Below are 8376 nucleotides of genomic sequence, written 5' to 3'. Positions count from 1 at the left end.
TGGCCATGGCCGACGGAAGTAAGGCCGGAAGTCTAGCAAGCGTCACCGGAAGTAAAAATGTTCTGTACGCGGAAGATATCACGTAAGAATGACATTACAGCATTAGTCCTCACCTTATAGGAACGTTCCATAAATGACCTCGAACAGTACTGGAATGAATCCATATTGGCTTGTCTTGTTTTAGTCCTGAACAGTACGTTTAGTTAATTTGGATGATGTGATATAAATCTTTAAGGATGCTCATTAACTGTTGACGTGGGAGTCTGTAGCTTGGACTGGAGTAATCCCGCAGATAGCACCTACCCGTGAAGACCCAGGGTAGAATAGGTCTTCAGCAACCATCCTTGCTATAAAAGGCGACTATGCTTGTCGAAAGATGCCACTAACGGGATCGGGTGGTCAGGCTCCTCACTTTGTTGATGCATGTCATCGTATCCCAATTGCGTGGATCGATGCTCATGATGTAAATCACTGGATTGTCTGGTCCAGACTCGATTATTTACAGACCGCCGTCATATAGCTGGAATATTGCTGAGTGTGGCGTTAAACAACAAACAAACAAAAGCTATCCTTGATCTTATGCACTCTAACTTGTTTAGACAGGTGCGGGTACAGCTTTATGATACTCGCTGGCAGAGTCTATGTCAAGGAAGAATCCACGTTGCCTCACTATAGGCATAATTGGACAGAAAGAAATTGCATGATAGAAATATAACATCACCATGTTTGTTCTTCCAACCGTAATAAGATGTTTGATGAATAGCAATGTGTTTGTGCCATGTGGCTCCAGCTGTGCACGAACAAACACGTGGAAAGCTGGAATATCTTATAAACTATGTCAAGAAAACACATTTAAGTTAACTAAACAAACGCAGGTGCGTGTCGGTACGAAATGCTTTAAGAAAGATCGACTTGGGCCGCACGTCCAACTCATGATACCCAAATGGAGCATGTTTAAACTGAAATCATATAATATGTTTGTTGTGGATGTAAAGAAAGTATCTGTATGATTCCTCGACTCAGACGGTCGGTAGTTGACGAGACAGTATACAATGACATACACATATCTTCTGAATGACAAACACGCTAACACCACGTTGTATGGTTCAGTGGGCTAATGTGAATATTTAAGGTTGGCTTTTAACGTGGCATAATGGGTGCGGGATTGATATAGAAAACATTGACTAAAACATCTGGAGAATAGAGTGGATAGAGCTGTTGTGCAAACGTTGTAAACAACGTTGAATATCTTTATATTTGAACATGTCTGTACATGATTTGTGTGGGTCCTAGGGTATTCACCTTTCCGAGGCAAGGGCGTCAACTCACTACAAAAGTCCAGTTTCCAACCTTGCCGAACTAGGCTGGAATTCCTGGGCCCGATCGTAGAGCAACCAGTGGATTTTACGAATTATGTCCCTTCTATGCCTCTCCTATGGACCAATCAGATTCTACCTCTCGTATCACTTGCACTTCTTTCAAACAAAATGGCCCAGTCAGCACGATCTGATCTATAATCAAGATCTATATTCAAATTTTGTGATAAAACGGGTCTTACATCGCGAAGTGCCTCAAATCATGTGAGCACCTTGACGAAAAACATGAAAAGATTAGGAAAATATCTGTTGACAACGAGTTGGCGGTGCACATGCTTTGCAAATCCTGCAATCGACCGAAATCTGCATGGCAGTTTACGAACCGGATTTCGATTTCGATTGGACTATGCATAGACTTGTTAGTCCAGCCAAACTGTAACTCCACAGTACCAGCCTAGTTCGGCAAGGGTGGAAACTGGACAATGTCTGTGGTCTATGTCACAACTGTTTGAGTAAATGTAGAAAGAACGTACTTTGAGTCACCATGGATCACCTTCTGTATATGTCTTGTCGATGAACATTATAATTATAGTGTGAAGAGTGAGTTGTGTTTAACGAGCTTTCAATATTATTCCATTTTTTCACGACTCGTGTCAGCTTGATGTGGAAGCTTTCGCCAAAAATGTTAAACGTCTAAGACCTGCATCACTTCGGCCTTTCCTCCCTCGTTAAGTTTGTTTGTTTTTAACGCCGTACACAGCAATATTCCAGCTATATGACGCCGGCATATACATAATCGAGTCTGGACCAGACAACCAGTGTTTGACATCATGAGCATCGATCTACGCAATTGGGAAACGATGACATGCATCAACCAGGTCAGCGAGCCTGACCACCCGATCCCGTTAGTCGCCTCTTACGACAAGCAGAGTCGCTTTTTACGGCATTGGTTGCTGAAGACCTATTCTATCCCGTATCTTCACGGGTGAGAAACTGCAGTAATCTAGACTTGCCGTCTATTATAGACTGGCTTGGGCTGTAATGGATACATTTGTTGCAGGGACTGTATGACAAACTGAAAACGAAGCTACAGGAGAGTATGGGTCCAGGATACTTGTCATTCTAGAATGGAAATATGATACCCTGGTTAATTCAGGATGGAGACCACCCGATCCCGTTAGTCGCCTCTTGCTCTACGTTTGCTTAAACTGGAATACAGTTATGCGCGACATGACCCCAAATCACTCACTCACTTGGTGTGGGAGGAAGCCCGAAGTGATGAAGGTCTTGAACGTTTATCACTTTGGTGAAACCCACGGGTACGGTTATGGTGACAAACTTGAAAACATAATGAGGGCGAACCGGGATTCGAACCCATGATCATGAGTCTGGCGTGCAGAAGGGACACAAATCTTCACAGCGAATTGCGTCGCCTTCGACATATTGGCCACCGTGCGCCTAAACATAAATGAGCGTGGTTTAGTTGAACGCCGCATTCAGCACTCTCCATGTCATATCAACCGGGCGTTTTAGAAATGGGTTTCAAACATAAACCTATGTGGAATCGAACCCAGGCATTTTCCGTGACGAGCTAACGCTTTAACCACAAGACTACCCAACCGATGAACATAATACTAGTATATGTCCGAATGTAGTTTCCGGTCCACAAGACACCCCTTTTTACTATTGGGGTGTCAGTTTAGCCACAAGGATCAGCTGTTTATATGTTCGAGTCCGCGTTTCGCCCCGATTATGACCCTTGGCGTATCAGCACCATAACGGTATGATTCACCACAGTGAGTGGGTTTAACGCCGCTTTGAACAGTATTCCAGTTATATAACACCGTGTCAGCATGACGTCGGCGTGAGTGAGTGACTTTGGTTTAACGCCGCTTTGGACAGTATTCCAGTTATATCACACTGTGTCAGCTTGATGTCGGCGTGAGTGAGTGACTTTTGTTTAACACCGCTTTGAACAGTATTCCAGTTATATCACACTGTGTCAGCTTGATGGGAGAGGAAACCCCGAAGTGATGCAGGTCTTAGACGTTTACCATTATGGTGAAACCCACGGGTGTCGTGCTGACAAACCTGGAAACATTGTCAGAGCACCAAAGTGGTAAACGTCAAAGGGCTGCGTCACTTTGGGCCTTCGTATCTCTAATTATTTATTTTATTCCACAGTTTTGACAAGGGTAGTTGGTGGAGCCGGCGGACAAGCTTGGAGAAGAAGATGGCAGCTCTGATCCTGGTGTGCCTCCTCACTGCAGTCATCTTCCTCGTAGTGGTCATAGTGCTAGCGTCCGAGCGGAATAACGCTGCCCCCAAAATAGAAAATGGAATGACGATGCCCTCCCCAGCGCCAAAACCAGGTAAACTAAATCTGGGAGGCTGCCCCCCCCCCCCCCCCCCCCCCCCCCACACACACACACACACACACTCCCCCCCCCCCCCCCCCCAAATAAATAAATAAATAAATAAATAAATAAATAAATAAATAAATAAAATAAAAAAATTCTCATTTACCCCGGATTGAGATTTTCATTATTTATATTCAGTTGTTTCATTCCCAACGTGGTATATTCTGTGTTGTAGACAATATTTTATTCATAACCCACAACTCACTTGGAAATAGACATAAGATCATTCAGGCTTGGAGACCCCAAGGATAGTATTTTCTTTCTTATTATAAAACAAAACATATATTATTAAACACGTTGTTTTTTAATTTTTTAAATATTTTTAGGTTTAGAAATACACTTTTGGAGAAAACAGCATGAAATTCAATTATGGTAAATGTGAATGCCTGAAATGACACCAATAAACCATTCATCCCCCCAGTGAGGGGATAGTAATGAGTGAGTGAGTATGGTTTTGCGTCGCTTTATGCAATATTCCAGCAATGTCACGGGGACACCAGAAATGGGCTTCACACATTGTACCCATTTGGGTGCTCGAACCCGGGTCTTCGGCGTGACTAGCGAACGCTTTAAAGGGCAAGTTCACACGGAAATGAACCAATTTTTCTTGTACTTTTTCCACATTAAAAGTGTTAACAAACAAGTGTCATTGACAAAAATATAAAAACATCATATTTAATTAACATATTTTTTGCATTTAAACGATTTATATTTTTCACATTTACCAAGTGTTCTATTTCCATAACAAAAACACCATGGCTTATGCCCCTTGCAATATGACGTCATTGGTGCCAATTGATAAACATTATGACGTCATCATGCTTTGTTAGAGCCGCTTCACGTGGTGTAGGTACAGTTTTGTGATTCTAGCGTCTCAGATGCCAGCCAGAATTGTGTTATGCTGAGTCACCACTGCGCCGGAGTGTGTCGTAGACCATGTTGTTTTACCGAAAACTGGTACTTAATATCTTTTGCGTTGAGAATAGACAGGGATCCAGTTGAATTGGCACCAATTACGTCATAATCTAAGGGGGATAACTCAGGCCTGTTTAGCTCGAAAAACGAAGGCCTCATATCGGCATATCATTTTCACACTATTGTGAGCTTCCTACTTTAACTGTGAAAAAAATGAGTTTACATTTTCAAACACAGATATTAACTAATTCTAAAATTGCGTTTTGTTTAGAAAAAGAAAGAAAGTGATTTTTGCGTGTACACTTCCCCTTTAACCACTAGGCTACCCGACCACCCCGGGTGGATAGTAAGATACCAAGCAGTGAAATATTTATCCAAGACACATCTTTTGTGCAAGCAAGGCACGATGTTATGTAGGGATGAAAAAAAGAAATGTTTAATTTCTCGGAAATCGGCGTGCCATTTTAAATTCGACGCGTCAGTGATTTTTATTGCCAACAAAAATATTCTCCAATTTCCCCGCGTAATACGAAGCCGATTCTGTTGTCAAATAAATGAACACAAACGTCAATGACATTAGGTTTAGTAACCGAGTTCAACGTGTGCACAATTGTGTTTGTTGGTATATATCTGGTTGGGAAAATTAGGTGTATTAAACTGTCACTCATGTTTTCAATATTTATTTTAAAACAACGTCTTACTTCCACGAAACAGTGTTTTGTTATGCAGCCTTAGCGAGACAAAAGGTGAATCGCCATCTGTCTAACGTCACTGAGCGTTGGCGCGAGTCTTAAAGGGCAAGTTCACACGGAAATGAACCAATTTTTCTTGTACTTTTTCCACATTAAAAGTGTTAACATAGAAGTGTCATAGACAAAAATATAAAAACATCATATTTAATTAACATATTTTTTGCATTAAAACGATTTATATTTTTCACATTTACTAAGTGTTCTATTTCCATAACAAAAACACCATGGCTTATGCCCCTTGCAATATGACGTCATTGGTGCCATTTGATAAACATTATGACGTCATCATGCTTTGTTAGAGCCGCTTCACGTGGTGTAGGTACAGTTTTGTGATTTTAGCGTCTCAGATGCCAGCCAGAATTGTGTTATACTGAGTCACCACTGCGCCGGAGTGTGTCGTAGACCATGTTGTTTTACATAAAAACTGGTCCTTGATATCTTTTGCGTTGAGAATAGACAGGGACCCAGTTGAATTAGCACCAATTACGTCATAATCTAAGGGGGATAACTCAGGCCTATTTTGCTCGTAAAACGAAGGCCTCATAACGGCATATCATTTTAACACTATTGTGAGCTTCCTACTTTCACTGTGAGAAAAAATGAGTGTATATTTTCAAACACAGATACTAACTAATTCTAAAATTGCGTTTTCTTTAGAAAAAGAAAGAAAGTGATTTTTGCGTGTACACTTCCCCTTTAAGCAGCTCTCACACTTTGCCGAGGTGGTTGCCGAGCTCTCCCGAGCCTAACTCGGTTAGGACTCGGGAAGAGGCTACAAAAATACGAGTATCATACGAGTACGCTACGAGTGTGTTACGAGCCCCATAGGAGTCTAATATGAGTCTATTAAGAGTGGCATACGAGCACAACGATCTCGATACGAGCTGTACGAGCTCGCGAGTTTGGTACGAGCTTGGTACGACTTTTGTACGAGGTGGCTACGAGCTGCTACATAATTCGGCGGGAATTTGTCAAATGATTTAACATGGGGGCTCGTATAGCTCGTATTAGACACGGTCAACTCGGCAATAAATTTTGCAGACGATCCTCATACGAGTTCTGTCCGAGCACCACGAGTAGGACGAGTGTGTTACGAGTTTGTTCCGAGTTTGTTACGAGTTGGCTGGCGGCCCGAGTGTTTCGAGCAGTTCCAAAACTCTCGTAGATCAGTACGAGGTATCCCGAGTTACCCCGAGTTTAGTACGACCTAGCTACGAGCTCCATACGAGTACCCCCGAGTCAGCTCGGGTCCATACTCGGGACGCAACTCGGCAAAGTGTGCGAGCCCCTTTAGCTTAAGTGATTCATTCTTGAGTGTGGCAGTCAAATAACTGTCACAGCAGAGAATAAGCAGCAATACAACACCCTGGACTTTCGTAACCTTATATGCATACGTTTCGCTCAACCACGATCACAAAAAATTAATCGCGTCTCTTAAAGGGCAAGTTCACACGGAAATGAACCTATTTTTCTTGTACTTTTTCCACATTAAAAGTGTTAACATAGAAGTGTCATAGACAAAAATATAAAAATATCACAATTAATTAACATATTTTTCGCATTAAAACGATTTATATTTTTCACATTTACCAAGTGTTCTCTTTCCACAACAAAAACACCATGGCTTATGCCCCTTGCAATATGACGTCATTGGTGCCAATTGATAAACATTATGACGTCATCATGCTATGTTAGAGCCGCTTCACGTGGTGTAGGTACAGCTGTGTGATTCTAGCGTCTCAGATGCCAGCCAGCATAGTGTTATGCTGAGTCACCACTGCGCCGGAGTGTGTCGTAGGCCATGTTGTTTTACCGAAAACTGGTACTTGATATCTTTTGCGTTGAGAATAGACAGGGATCCAGTTGAATTGGCACCAATTACGTCATAATCTAAGGGGGATAACTCAGGCCTGTTTAGCTCGAAAAACGAAGGCCTCATATCGGCATATCATTTTCACACTATTGTGAGCTTCCTACTTTCACTGTGAAAGAAATGAGTGTATATTTTCAAACACAGATACTAATTAATTCTAAAATTGCGTTTTGTTTAGAAAAAGAAAGAAAGTGATTTTTGCGTGTACACTTCCCCTTTAAGGACACTGGAATCCCTTGGGGCGCTATATGGTTCGCAGTCTCTCTCTCCGACGTCATAACGTTTATATTAATGTTTCAATGTACTTGTAAATTCTCGTGTCATAAATTCAAAGTAACCTAAATAATAGAAATCTTATGAATGCTGCTTTAAATATATTTTCCTTTCCGAAAAAAATGTGCAAATAACGACACGATTTGGTTAGATTCGGTATTGAAACTGGACCCTCTGTGTGGAGATATTCAACTACCAGTACATTCTTTCTCGCACGTAGTCGTGAACACATGCAGGGCCAGGTTTAAACTGAAGTCATCATTAAACCAAGCGAATAATATGTAAATATTAAAACATGCATTAGCAATCCTCCATGAACCGCGAAGATGAAGGCGAGAAAATCCATTCCCTAATCATAAGAAATCTCAGCTAAAAGCAGATAAAGAAGATAAACACATTTCAAACAAACAGTTCTTATACATCATGCACTAAAATTGTGATCGCAACATCGATACGCCACAAGAAACGTATCGAAATGCAAAATTTGCAATCATGATATGTATCTTCAGGGCAAATTCAGACGTCGACAGCTCTCGTATACTAGACATGGATTTGATGCTTGTTCATTTCTATTCACACAACTGATCTGAGGCTGATCATATTGCGACTTTAAAAGCTTTGCATTTGTGGTATGATAAAGGGTTTTAGCACCCATTAACAAAACGTTTGATATTCGTCACTGGCCCCCATTGAGCATTCGTGTAATCTATACCCATATATTACCGCCGATAAAAGTGTACTAAACTGAGATGCGGGTCATGCATAATATTATCACGTCTAGTCTCATTAAAATATCGTGATGATTTTTATAGACGCCTGCAGGCTCG

At 41.5% G+C, this 8376-nt stretch overlaps 1 protein-coding gene across 2 annotated transcripts in view; it reads left to right on the top strand.

The window, feature by feature from the left end:
• Positions 1–8376, top strand: part of LOC124149290 (neprilysin-1-like) — a 70796-nt gene that overhangs the window by 37352 nt on the left and 25068 nt on the right. The gene's annotated exons all lie outside the window — the stretch shown is intronic.

The sequence above is a fragment of the Haliotis rufescens genome, unplaced genomic scaffold, assembly GCF_023055435.1.
Source record: "Haliotis rufescens isolate VD_foot unplaced genomic scaffold, xgHalRufe1.0.p SCAF_13, whole genome shotgun sequence".
Classification (NCBI taxonomy): domain Eukaryota; kingdom Metazoa; phylum Mollusca; class Gastropoda; order Lepetellida; family Haliotidae; genus Haliotis; species Haliotis rufescens.
The sequence above is the reverse complement of the archived record's forward strand: the minus strand, read 5'-3'. Positions and strand labels throughout refer to the sequence as shown.